We start from the raw sequence: 13,044 nt of genomic DNA, 5'->3' as shown, positions 1-13,044 counted from the left end.
GTATTGTTACTAATGTTATTGCTGCTTGTACTTGATAAAGAACAGATGTCCCTATTCTAATGGCATGGCAGAATAACTTCTAGGAAATCCTTTCAGTTGTAAATAATTTAAAAAAGACATCCCCAAAACTCTATGTGTTTAAAATCCGAGAAAAATACACACACAAATAGAGACTGACTTGCACAAATCATCTCTTGAAGGTATTACAAGCTATGGATAAAAGTTAATGTTATATGGAAAAATCAGAAATTTTATAAAGCTATTTTTAAGCGTTAGGTAAAACTTGAAAGGGGAAGTGCATTCAGCTAAGGGAGAAGTAGGAAGAGTTATATATTTGTGGTGTCTTCCCTAGCTCTCATGAGTGATATAAGTATATTAAGAACTGTTACTGTATAAATATCTTGGCTGCCATACAAATGCCCTACATAATGTTTGGAAATGAGGAAATTGAACAGTGTAGGTGTTGAACCAGCTTTAGATATTTCACTGTCCTTTTTCCCATGCATAAGAATACAGACCTAAGTATAATATATCAGGTCAGACCAAAAGCGTTTTGACATCTGTATCTTGATTTTAACAGTGGACAGTAGCAGATGCCTGGGAAAGAGTATAATAGGGCAAGAGATAGTGATACTTCCTCCAGATACCCAGCTAGCTTCTAGCAGATTACAATTTAGGGGTCTCTGAGCAGATGTTTTGGTATTTAATCATTTGGTATTTAATACTTGTAGTGAATTTATGCACTCCGGCTTTGAACCCTTGAGATCTTTATCATCCACAGTGTTCAGGGTGCAAGAATGAGAGAAGTGTAAGTGCTCACTTTTTAGATAGGCTGTTGGCAACCTTAAAGTTATGATTCTATCACTCCTTGCGTTTTGCGTGGTGTAAAAGTCTGTTATTTTTAATTTGTAAAATTTTATGTCAAACTTGTATGGGTGAAGTTAACTGCTTGATATGTAAAAATGAAATGTCAGTACTTGTGTGTGGACTTTCTTATTTACAGAAAAATATATAAAAAGAACTGTCTTCTCACTTTTTATAAAGTCCGATTTGTGTGCCATATCTGTCTGTCTTACATTCTGGATTTCTCTTGAAATGGAACCTGAAAACTACTTATAGCCAGTTTTGCTTTTAGATATGGATTTTTTTTAAAGACGACAGAGTTCATATCTGTATATGAATTGTATCTGTAGAAACACTACAAGTGTAAAAAGCTTGCTTTTGAAAAGTAATGGCCAAGCTTGAATGTTTATAAGAATGAAGAAAGTTTTGATTCAGACTTTGAATGTGCAATTTCTGCAGTGGCAGAGGGCAGGTATTATACCTGTCTTTGTCATGGGGTGATCCAAAAACATTCTAAGACATTCCAGAGTAATTTGGAAATAGTATGTAATGAAATGGCACTCTCCTATATTCATTAATTGATCCAACTTTCACTACACCTATAACAAATAGTGTCTATAAACCAAACAGGTTTGATTTGCCTTTCCAGTCTTGGATTGCTGTGGAGGATGCTGAGGACCATCCTAGTTTGATGCAGACTCATCCCTGGCTTGGCTTCCTCCTCCTTCCTCTTAAGTTTTAGGTTTTGGTGGCAGATCTTTAAGGATGTTTTCTTTGGTGCATAAGGCAAAGGATCCTTTATGGCAGTGTATTGTCTTTTAATTCTTCTTGGCAGAAGAGAACAGAAGATGGGGATGTGGCTCTCATCACCCAGTAACTCTTTACAAAATGAATTAGATAAAGCAGTAAAAGTGGTTGAATTCTAGGAGAGAGATTTAAATAAATGCATTTGAATGTTATAATGGCATGGGAAGCTATGCAGTGAAAATCTGCTATCTTAGATAAATGATCAAGGGATAAAATTAAACCAGCTCATTTTACAGGTGTGGGATTTGGAACCACTTGTAATTTTTCCCAATAGGCGATGAAGATGAAAAAAAGAAAGGTTAGAGGGATGGGGGAAGGGACATGGTTCTTCAAAAGATACCTGTAGTAAGTCCTATTATGGATTGTAATAGGCTGCCATGAGCAAGAATTAGTGTGTTTCTCATAACAACAAAAATTTTTGTGCAGCAACAGGGTTCTATTAGAAGCAAATTTGAATTATAGAATTAAGTGACTTGGTCTTTTTCCTCTGAGTTGCAGGCCTTCCAGAGGTAAATGCTTCCAAATTCTACCAACCTGTTTGCAGAGGAAATGCTCTTCTCTGTCTTTTTACCAATAGAATATCTCTGTGGAACATGTATTAAATCCAGAATACTGTAATATTTCCCACATTATTTCCCAATACTGTCTTGAAAAGAGAATTTTTGGGTTTTAGAGTCTGTTCACTGGACATAGAGTAAGATTCAGGAAAGTATGTTGTATAAAACAGTATAATTTGAGCTCAATATTAGCGCTAGGCATATGCCTATGCATTATTAGTTCCTCCCTGATGTTTTCATAAGCTTGTTTAAATACATCTTCGTATTAATAAAGAAATTGGCATGGAAATTACTGTTTCTTCAAAGAAATTAAATAATAGATCAATGGTTTGAGAATAATATTGTAGCATGGGAGATGAGGAGAGGATTATATGGGAAGTTCTCATAAGAACAGTTTTGTTTTCAGTACTTGTTGGGTTTTGCAATTATTATGTAGAGAGCAGGTGGTCGGAATAGTACTAGTGCTTGTTCTGGGCTGAAAGTGACCAATAATGGCTTAAAGATTTCTTAAAAGATACTGTCCTGTTCTCATAGGATGCAAAAGTGAAGATTCTTTTGTCACTGTCATAGGGAAGTTTTTCCAAAGGTTGGATAACTTACTTAATTCTGTCTTCCACTTTCCCCTCTGGAATCTGGTTTAAATACCTCTGGTGTGAGGAAACTTCTAGCTGGTTTGGAGAGAAAGTATTTGTGATTTAATTGTTTAGAGCTGTGGTGACAGAACAAGCTCTTGTCTGTTTTTAAAACAGCATTGCTCACTGAAACTCCGGAAGTACCGGGAGAGCTTTGTTCCCTGTTTTGGATTTGAATTAGTATTCTTCCTTGTTGTCCCAGGATGAGAGGGAAAAATGAGAATCTTTATTGGTGGAAATGACTAATATTTTCTTTTAAGTTGGACAGAGAATAAAACCTCTTCTAAAACACTCAGGTGAAATTTGCACGGGAAATGATAACCTCGGTTTGATAGTGTGTCTCCAGGAGTAGATCTGCTACCAGTTATCCATTTTGGTTAGGAAAAGTAAGAAGATAAGAAAGATATGATGGGATAGATGTGAGGATTTGGATCATCTTGTTTCTTCTCCACTTGTGTTGTCATGGTTTTGACAGATATTGCATGATGACTGAGTGTCCATACTGATGTGGAACTGTCTATTTGTTACACTTAAGTTTACTTCTGCTTCGATTAGTTGGTGAGTAGACTTAAGATTTCATAGCTTTCTGAGCCTGACCTACCCAGGTTCTTGGAATAGCTTTTCTGCCTTGGAATGTCTTACAGGGTTTACATTATTGCCTTTTTCACTGGCAGGACTAGTGTGGAGGCATGCCTTGAAAATATCTTTAAATGCTGATAGTGCTTAGTTCTGTCTCTATTGACCGCCCCAAATTACGTTTTTGAATGCATTTCTCAATGTGTGGGGTGATAACACTATTGATAAGAATAGACTTGAGATGATGCAGGTTGAATGGAGAGAGCACTAGAGAACATAGTAAAGAGTATATAATCAAGTTCACAAACTCAGAGAAGCTATATGGTTAGGTTTTTTTTACAATGATTACAGCAACTTATTTCCATCTTTTCTGGTTATGAGTTGTGACCCTACTTCCTGGATGCTAACATTGTTATTGCCCTTGCCTTTATTGAAATTTAGAATTCTGCAATTCTGCTGCAAAACTAGGCAAGACTGTATTTTATTATTGTTTCCTTATTTCCTCTATACCTGTATAGCAATTATAGCCAGGAAAGAAATCTTAGGTTTTTGTTCTAAAGCACCTCATTATGTAGTTGATCTAGAAATCCAGCCTGAAAATTGTTCCAACTTAAAAAGAAAATAATTGCACACATGCTTGGCTGTACAGCAAGATCTGTTTTTAAAAAAAGATTCTGTCCTGTTTTCACTTAATTTTAATGGCCTTGGGTTTTATCTTCATTTGAGAAATCTTAATGAATTTTGAGGTCTCATCCAGTCCTTCCTAAACAGATAAATACATGAGTCCTCTGCATCAGATTTCAGAATAATTGATGTAGGAGAAGCTCCACTTATCTGCAAGATAACCTCAGGTATTTCAGTAATTCCTGGTGTGTGTTCTAAGTGCTGCCTCTGCTTGTTTGGTGTTTACTATAATGGTGTCTTGTGATGGGGAAGGTGGAGCAGACTGTAGGAGATTGCCTAGATATAACATTAAAAAGCAACTGCAATCCCAGGTAGATTAGTATTCTGATGAAATTTGATTGTTTTGTTTTTTTGAATGAACCTGTGTTAATGTGAATTAACAGTTGCAATTGGGATTTATTTTTGTTGTGCATTAGTTGATGATTACAGCAGCAGTCTGGGAGTCAGAACTCCTGTACTTTTCTCCCAGCTCTATCACAAGCTTCTGTATTGCCTCAAGATGTTTTAACTGTCTTTTACTCAGCAGTATAATGGGAATAATGTTCTCTTCCTACTTCCCTTTTGAGCACTGAGACTAATAGAGCACTTTGAGGACATTGAATAGAAGATTCAAAGTTCAGTGTAACATATAAAAAAAAATCGTCACGCATTTGGAAATGGTTCAAACATACACTTAACTGAAGATGAGTAGGTTAGGTTAAGGTTAAAACAAAAATGTGCAGAAAAATGGAGGGGGCAGAAATAGCTCTAAATACTGTTAAGCGACTCCTTGTTTGCTTGGTCTCATGTTGATTCTTGAAATTGTGAGCTCTTGGGGGGTCTTTTATATGTCTGTAAACCACCAGACAGCAATGATGCTGGAGTAATGATAACTTGAAAAATAAGATTGGTAAAAAGGTGCATGCCTGGATAAGGTACCTGTGTAGGTCACGTGACTGGGCATATCTGCTAAAGCACTGATGTAGATGGAAGACTCCTCCACCTGTTTGTAGCAGATAGTGAATGAAGAAAAGGGTTCAGAGTACTGGTGAATTAATATGTGGTATGTTGAGAGTTTGGAGAGATAGCAATGATGAGTTTGTATTGATCAGTTATTGGCAAGGGTGTGTATGAGATGGAAAGGTTGATCGGACAGTCTTAGTGCATTTCTGTTCCTCCCGTATCATAGTAAATGTATCTATAGACTATTCAGCTTTATCCAAAGAGATGCCTTTTTGTCATGGGTTTTTGAGTAAAGATATAGAGGATTTCTCTTTCACAATCCTTTAGAAATGTCTGTTTATTGAAACAATGTGAATAAGGCATGAATGCCTTGAAAAGTCTCATCCTACCTGCTTGGGAGTGTTTCTGGCAGACAGAATCCCAGTTCCTGTAACAACTTTGTCTAATACTTATTTACTTAGCTAATATTCCTTGAGTTTATGTTTGAACAGTATAGCATGTGGTATGCAAAATAATTTATTCATGTCATAGATTTGTTAAGACCAGAATTAAGCATTAGGGTCATGTAAACTTTTGCACAGCACTGTCTTTGCATTTTATGTGAAGAAGTTGAGCACTTTGGTTGAGCTACAGCAGTGCTTTTTCCAGAGAAAGTAGTTATGGGATTTTTCTATTGTCATTAGACTTAAATTCATGATACAGGTATAAAGATGGTTCCTTCACTTAGATAACTGTTGATTGGTCTGTTCTTTTCCTGCCTGGAGTCACATACCTTGCAAAAAGAAGTGTACTTCAAGACAAAAAGGCAAAGATAAAGTTCTCTAGGTCACAGGGAGGAGTAAGAAAAAGCAAGAAGGTCCTTATTTCTCATGTTGATGCCCATCAGTGCTTTGGTACAGATGGTTATCCAGAAACGGTGGGGGGGAAATGTCATTCTTTCATGATAATTTTCCTTATTAGATTTCCCAAGTTGTGGTGCAAGGCTTCCTGGGTGTCTCACCTTGAATTGTTTGCCGGATCTCTTTGCAAGGTCTCTTGTTTGCCTATCTTTCTCTGTTTTGCATTTGGAAAGGCTTATTCTCTGTCTGCAGAAGTTTACTTGCCTTCTCTGAGTAGCTAAGCAAATTCAGTGGTTTCTCAGGGATTTAAAATTTGTCAAATGATGATACTACTGTCATATTTCCTACCTTTTTTTCTGTGTTGTTGAAATTTCCCTTCAGGACAAGCTCTTGTGGCTGTGCTGTTGATACAGTGCATTGTTCCCCTAAGTGAGACTGTTAAGGCTTGTGCAGTCTGCATGCGCTCTGATGTTTGCCAGGTGGCCTGTACCACTGCACTCATAGCCTGCGGTTTAAGCTTTTCTTGCAAGGTATTTCAAAGCTGTCTATTTGAAAGAATGGATAAGTGATAATAGGGAGGAAGAAGTTGCAGGAGATGCATACTTCCATACCAAGTAAAACTCGCAGAAATGCACAGTTTGTTTGGCAGAATTAGGATTATGTAGTGTGTTTTGCGGCACACTTGCCATGAACTTACAGCAGAAGACCTTTTGTTCAGCTTTTTAGAAAATTAGGAACATTTCAGACACAGAAGTCTAATGTTGATTTAGATAAAACACTATTAAGACAAAAAGAAATGTTTATAGCCACTGATCTGAAAGCCAAAATATCTTTTATTGTATTGAGGTTTTCAGACTTAATACAGACAGGTTCCACACTCTCTAGTGTTTGAAGGCTCAAAGGCTTTAAGAAACATTATGGTACCTCAGATTGTGAGAGTTATTTCTTATATGCCCTAGCATTCATTCATATGGAATATCTTGTGCATATGTTTTCTGATATTTACAAACAAACTGGCCAAAAGCTTAGATGTTCCTGGAGTAATTTGTTTAGTCTGTGTTTGATTTTGTCCTCTAAATTCTGAAATCCTTTACTGATGAGTCTAATTATAAACAAGACGTTCCCTCATGCTGGTGATAAGTATAAATCTGCCTTGGGACAAGTGCCTTTTTCTTAAAATGATGTGGAAAGCTTGAAAATGCTGCAACAGAGCAGCTTCCTTCCAATAGAAAAAAATGTTTATTGTCAGTGGCTGGTTATATCCTTAGTATAATAGAAATTGATTTCATGTAGGGTAATATAGTCATAACTTCCTTCAGTCAAATACCCTGGCTCTTATCTTGGTGGCTAGAATCAGCAAAGTATCTTAAAATGCTCAAGCTGTGAACACACTAAGACATACTTTGCTGAATCTTGGCTTTGATTAGTTGTGAAGACCATTTCCTGCTTTCCATGACTGTTTTTTTAATGCATGTAAATGTTTTATTGTGCAGAAACAAAAATGAAATACACAGAGATACTGGTTATATAGACAGTTTTTCAGTTGGTGCAGGCATATTGATTGTCAAAGTAGTATTTTTGTCCAACCTGTCCCATCCTCCTGACCCCAGTCATGGTATATGATTACAGTAATAGCCAAAAATGTGTCTGGAAAGAATCCAGCATGAAGACAACATGCTCTCTCCTCTCAGGAGTTTGCTATTTTATTTATTTATTTTTTTAACAAATATCTATTGTATACTTTTGTCAGTTGGGTCTTTACAGGAATAATATGAAAGGAATGACTGCCATCTTAATTTTTTCATCACTATTTAATCTCTGTTTTGCTTGGTTATTTGTACTTTGAGTTCATATTGGGAGAAGAGAGTATGTTATTAGAAAAACAAAGTGTCTAATTTATTGAGACAGGATTATCTTGCTTAGTGGATTTTATGAATATGTCATTTCTCATGTCAAATGATTTAACATTTCATTGGAATGCTAATAAAAATGGCTTCAATAACTTTGATTTATTTTTAACTCTTTTGTGCATGTAACAGTGTCTTACAAGTGCTGTTGCTAGAATGAAAGTTACAGATTCTTTTTTTTCCCACCTGTATCCTGACTAAGCTAATTAATTAAACATCCTTTAAATTAGATGCAGATGACACTGTAGTATGTATGTATAGGCTGCTGCCCTGTTTACTCAGCGTGGGAAACTGATACCATGTTTGAAGTCTGGTTTAGGCCTTTTGCCTGAGAGCTTTAGCGTCATATCTTCAAAATAAAACTGCATAAATCTTGCACGTTAATCTAGTGCTCTCTTTCCCCCATGAGCCTACAACAAGGGCCTGCCTGTTTTCAGTGTGTTCTTGACTGACCTCATTGTCCCAGAGGGAAACTTGCTTCTTTTGTCTCCGCTTTCCTTTTACAGGGATTCCTTCTAGCTCTGTCATCAGCTGTATCACTGGAGTAATGTTTGTAGTGACCTAGTGTCTCTCAGCTGGAAGGGAGCAAATTAATCACTGGTCAGGTTGGAGCCAGCTTCTAAAGGTTGGCCCGTACTGCTACAGTATGACACTGCAAAGTTTGACAAATAACTGTTTTGGGTTTTTTTGTGCAAGTAGATTGCTTTGATTAAAATTTGTGTGTGTGTGTATACGTGCTGAAATACTGATTTCAGCACAGCTTCTCTGTTATGAACCTGACATGCATGTATAGCTCATGCCATGTGCATCCATCTGAAACTTCATGTAGGCTGAGTTTCAAGGGATTAAAAAAAACAAAACAAAACTGTTCTTTCCTGAAATTATAAAGAAATAAAACCATAGTATATCTAAAGGGCTTTAGCAGACAAATTATATCAAAGTCTAGCTGTGACAGTTTTTCTTCTTTCCCTATACCTGATAGAGGCTACCACTGCTCCACTGCTGAAACATTAAAAGAGAATGTGTGCTTGCATGTCAGGCGCTTCAGGTTGTAGTTTGACTTTTTAGCTCAGTCCTTCCTTTATTGTCAGCTTTTAAACTGAATTTCAAGACCTTTTGTGTCGTAGTGATGGAAGTGCAGGTGTGGGTCCTTAATGGAGGTGGAGCCTTTCTGACACTACCAGAGCTAAAAGTTCTCTTTACTGTGACATCTTAAAGGGAATTTACAAGGTAGTTAAAAATGGTTGTAGAAAGGTAATTATTTTTAACTGCCACTTTTTGTCTAAATCTGTTATAGTATGTTTACTCTTTAGTATGACTTGTCAAATTGAATTTAAATAGCTTTTCTAATAATATAAATATGCATTGCTTTTTTTTTTGATGAAGTTTTAAAGTATGTCAGATCATTGAAATGGAGGAAATTGCTGGGTAAATATTTGGATTCAGTTTGCTGAAGGGGCAGATCAGCTTGCAACAGATTTTCTTCATTAGGCATAGGCAGAAAATTGTATGTTTATTTTGGTATAGTTTACATTGGTTTTTCTTCTTCAGAATTAGAAACTGAAAAAGTGTGTTTTCCTCTTACAAAACATAATAAAAATTAAATGCAATGTTGAGGTCAACTCCACTCTACTAGGGATGTTGTGACCAGAAACAGTCACCTCACTGCACTGGCTGAAGATGAGACTTCCTTTGTTTAAAAATATCAATTTAGTTTTGAATGCAAAACATGATTAATAAAGTCAATAAAACATCTAGTGTAGTTTTACTAGTAACATCTAAATTTTGTAAAGTTTGGATTTGTATTTAAATGAAATTTTAGTTTCCATTTAAACTGACTTGACACGTTTGTGAGTTTAGAAGATAATACTCAAATACAATCCTTAAAATATTACAACATTGTTTTTTGTTAGCCCCAGCAACAGTGGCAACATTGTATTTGACTGTCAGCAGTGGCAACTTCGTGTTCTAGGCCAGATTTTGTAACACCTAAGTGTACCTTGTATACTCCCAGTGTTACATATTTACATACAGCATGTGCCAATGAAATGTGTGTGGTAGTTTGGAAAACATCTGGTCCAAGAAATGAGGGCCATTTTCCATTAACATCAAATATGAAAATCATAAATCTGAATAAATGTGTGTTTAAATTATGTAATTACTTAAATGTGAATGTATTATAACATTCCAGTTAGCAAAAAGAAGTATCATATTTGGGGTAAAAGCTATATTTACTTGCAAATCAACATCAATTTAAGGTTACTATCTAGTGATAGACTCTCTTTTTGGAAATGAGTAGAAATGCAAAATAAAATTAAACTGCACATTTTAATCAAGTTTTCTTCCTTGATGATTGAAATCTTAACTATACTTGGTTATTGTAAATCATTTTGAATTAATCAGCCTAGCCTGTTTATCCCCCTTCAGTGAACTGGAGGAGAAGCATTTTGACATAAGACGTATTTCACCAAGTAATGATGCATGTTTTTAAATATGAGAAGAAGAAAGCAGAATGTTGGTTATGGCTTTTCCTGTGAATCCAAAACAGGTAAATTTGAAGCACAATGAAAATAGACAGGAAGACATCAGATGAACAAAGCTGAATGTGTGACATGGTCTTAATACAGGACTGGGAGGCAGTAATTGTAAATTCTGACTTCTTGCCTTGATGCAATCTTGCCCTTTGATATTAAGAGAAATGTTCCAGCACTATCTGATGGGGAAGTTCCCTGGTGCAGCTGAGCCAATCTGACGTCTTGCTGTTTCTGCAAGGTCTCCCTGTGCCGAGTCTTGTGGGTCCTGCCTGCTCCTTTGCTTCAGCTCTGACACTGCTCTGACCCTTCAGTGAGTTCATTCAGCTCCCTAAGCTCACTGAATACTACTCATTTTTTTGCATATGTATTTTCTGATGTTTTAGGAAACTGAATCTGCCCCGTGAGGATCAGACAGGTGCCAGATGGTGAGCGCAGGAAGGAGGGCAGGATCTGGGAAAGTAAATGGGAATGGCTTTGGGGGAGCTTGGAAAGGGGTGGAAATTAAGAAATCTTGCTGTGGCATAGGCTGCTCTGAACAGTTGGCTTATCTTGTAGGCCTGTACCTTTAGTTTCCTTGTCTTTTAAAGCAGATTCATACTTGCCCATCTTGCAAAGTTGCTAAAATGATTTTGTAATGTGTATTCAAGACATTGTAAGTGGCAAGAAAGGGCTTATAGGAGCAATGCTACCTTTGTATATACTGTAAGTACTGCTACTTTTGCCATTAAAGTTTATTTGTTAAGATATAAGATATTATAAAGGCATTGAATGTAGATAATGGTAATTCTGTGAATCACGTCAGCTCTATCACTTAAGAGGAAGAATGTCAATGTCCATAAACAGGTGGCTGTTTCGCCTTATAGCTCCGTGCCTGCATGGATGCACTAGATGAAGAGGTAATAGAGAAATATGTGAAGTTCCTATATGTAGAAAATATTAATAGATTTCACTGTCAAATTTAAATAAAATACTTCTGAAAATACTGTTACATAATTTGCACATGTTAAGGAGAGACTGCATTTTATTTAAAAAATAATGAAAGAGAATGTGGAAAAGTGAATATTTTGAGTGTAATTAAAGTGCTGCAATAGGAAAAACTTAGAGGTTTTTTTTGTTGGTGGTGGTTTTTTAGGCCAAGGTACTGTCACTTTGTCATGGTGCCATGAAAAATTGTAATTAAAGATAATGTTAAGGCCTTATTTGCTATCAGAGTAAAGTGGCTTAGTGCCCTGACATAGATAAATGGTTTTCTGAGAAGGTTGTTCTTCTGTTGTTGAAGAATGATGCAGCTCTCCTAGTATTAATAATTCTGTGGGAAGAAGGGGGCTAACTGTTTGAAACACAGCTATGAGAAGCTCAGTAGCATTTCCATAGAGCAAACCAATGTAATTATATAAGCTTCTTTTGAAAGCTGATACGATTTCAGTTATTTGTAGCTCTGCTTCAGAGCAAATAATAACAAGTGTTGAGCAAAGGAACACAGCAGATGACCTGCCTCAATCCTGATTTCCTTCGAAGAGAAAATAGCAAATTTTTGCTGAGTGAGTAGCTGCGTTAGAGTTCATCGTCTTTCTTGAGTAAAGTCTGCAAAATTTCTGTGGAATTGTTCAAGAGCTCTCCTGATGTTCTTTCAGTTCTCTTCCCATTTATCTTTTGCAACTGCATGTGGCCACGGAGAAGATAGACTTGAGTTTCCTTTTAGTCATTTAAAGCCCTGGCCAATCTAGCATTGTCTTGTTTTAATTTGCCATTGATATTGCTCTCTGTAAGATGTATTTCTTCATCTGAAATGAAATTTTGTGAGCATACAAATGCAAACTAAAGCTCAAATTACTGTTTTGTGAATTAAATTCGTAAAAAACCTGCATTACTGGGTGTGATAAAAAGCAACAAATATCAATTTAACGTATACAGTAGAATATTCTGGATGAAAACTTTAGATTATCATACTTTAATCAACATCGGACATGCAAAAGGAGATGATGCATGGTGTTTGGCAATACTATAAGTAAATTTGAGATCCGTATATGATATTTTGTTGCTCATATCAGTTAAAGATTACGCAAAGTACTTTGCATCAGGTGCTAATTGCAGTTTAGCAACTAAAGAAACATCTGCTGAGTTAGGTGATACTATAATTTTATTAGTAGTTGTCCCTTAAAGGAAAAAAAAATCCATGAATCTTGTTTATACTCTCTCCCGCCTGTTTGATATCCAGTAGCAAAAACAAACACACTTAATACGTGCAGGAGGCTTAAATGGACCAGGCAGGCATTACAGACCACTCATAGCTGTCTTCGAATTCAGGTGAAAAACAAAGGTTGAATCTCTCTTTTTACATGGATGGAAGGTTTACATGTGTAAGGGCTTTGTTCATGTGTGGTAGGGATGGACAGGAAAGGATGGAATATTTGTTTTAATTTATTTTTTTTGTGGTTATCCATCAGTAAAATCATGTTTACTGCCATTGATTATGGTAGATGGATTAATATAGTAGTGGAGTATTTGGGAAACAGGGAATATTTGGAAAATGTATTTGTGACAAAATACAAATCTTTCAGATGAATTAATTTTTAATATTGTTATTTCCTGCATAATAATCATATTTGGGAGTTCACTTTTTTCAAGATTATAATGGAACATGTATCCATTTGCTGTCTATGTTACAATTGTTAGAAGTATATTTAACATTTTTGGAACAGTGTAGGCCATTTCCTTATGTT

General features: G+C 36.0%; 1 protein-coding gene across 1 annotated transcript in view; it reads left to right on the top strand.

Moving 5' to 3' along the window:
• The window catches only part of TULP4 (tubby like protein 4), a 163,946-nt gene that overhangs the window by 4,978 nt on the left and 145,924 nt on the right, over positions 1 to 13,044 (top strand). The gene's annotated exons all lie outside the window — the stretch shown is intronic.

Source organism: Apteryx rowi, unplaced genomic scaffold, assembly GCF_003343035.1.
Source record: "Apteryx rowi isolate R43461 unplaced genomic scaffold, aptRow1 scaffold_448, whole genome shotgun sequence".
Lineage (NCBI taxonomy): Eukaryota > Metazoa > Chordata > Aves > Apterygiformes > Apterygidae > Apteryx > Apteryx rowi.
This window is presented reverse-complemented; position numbering and strand designations above follow the sequence as displayed.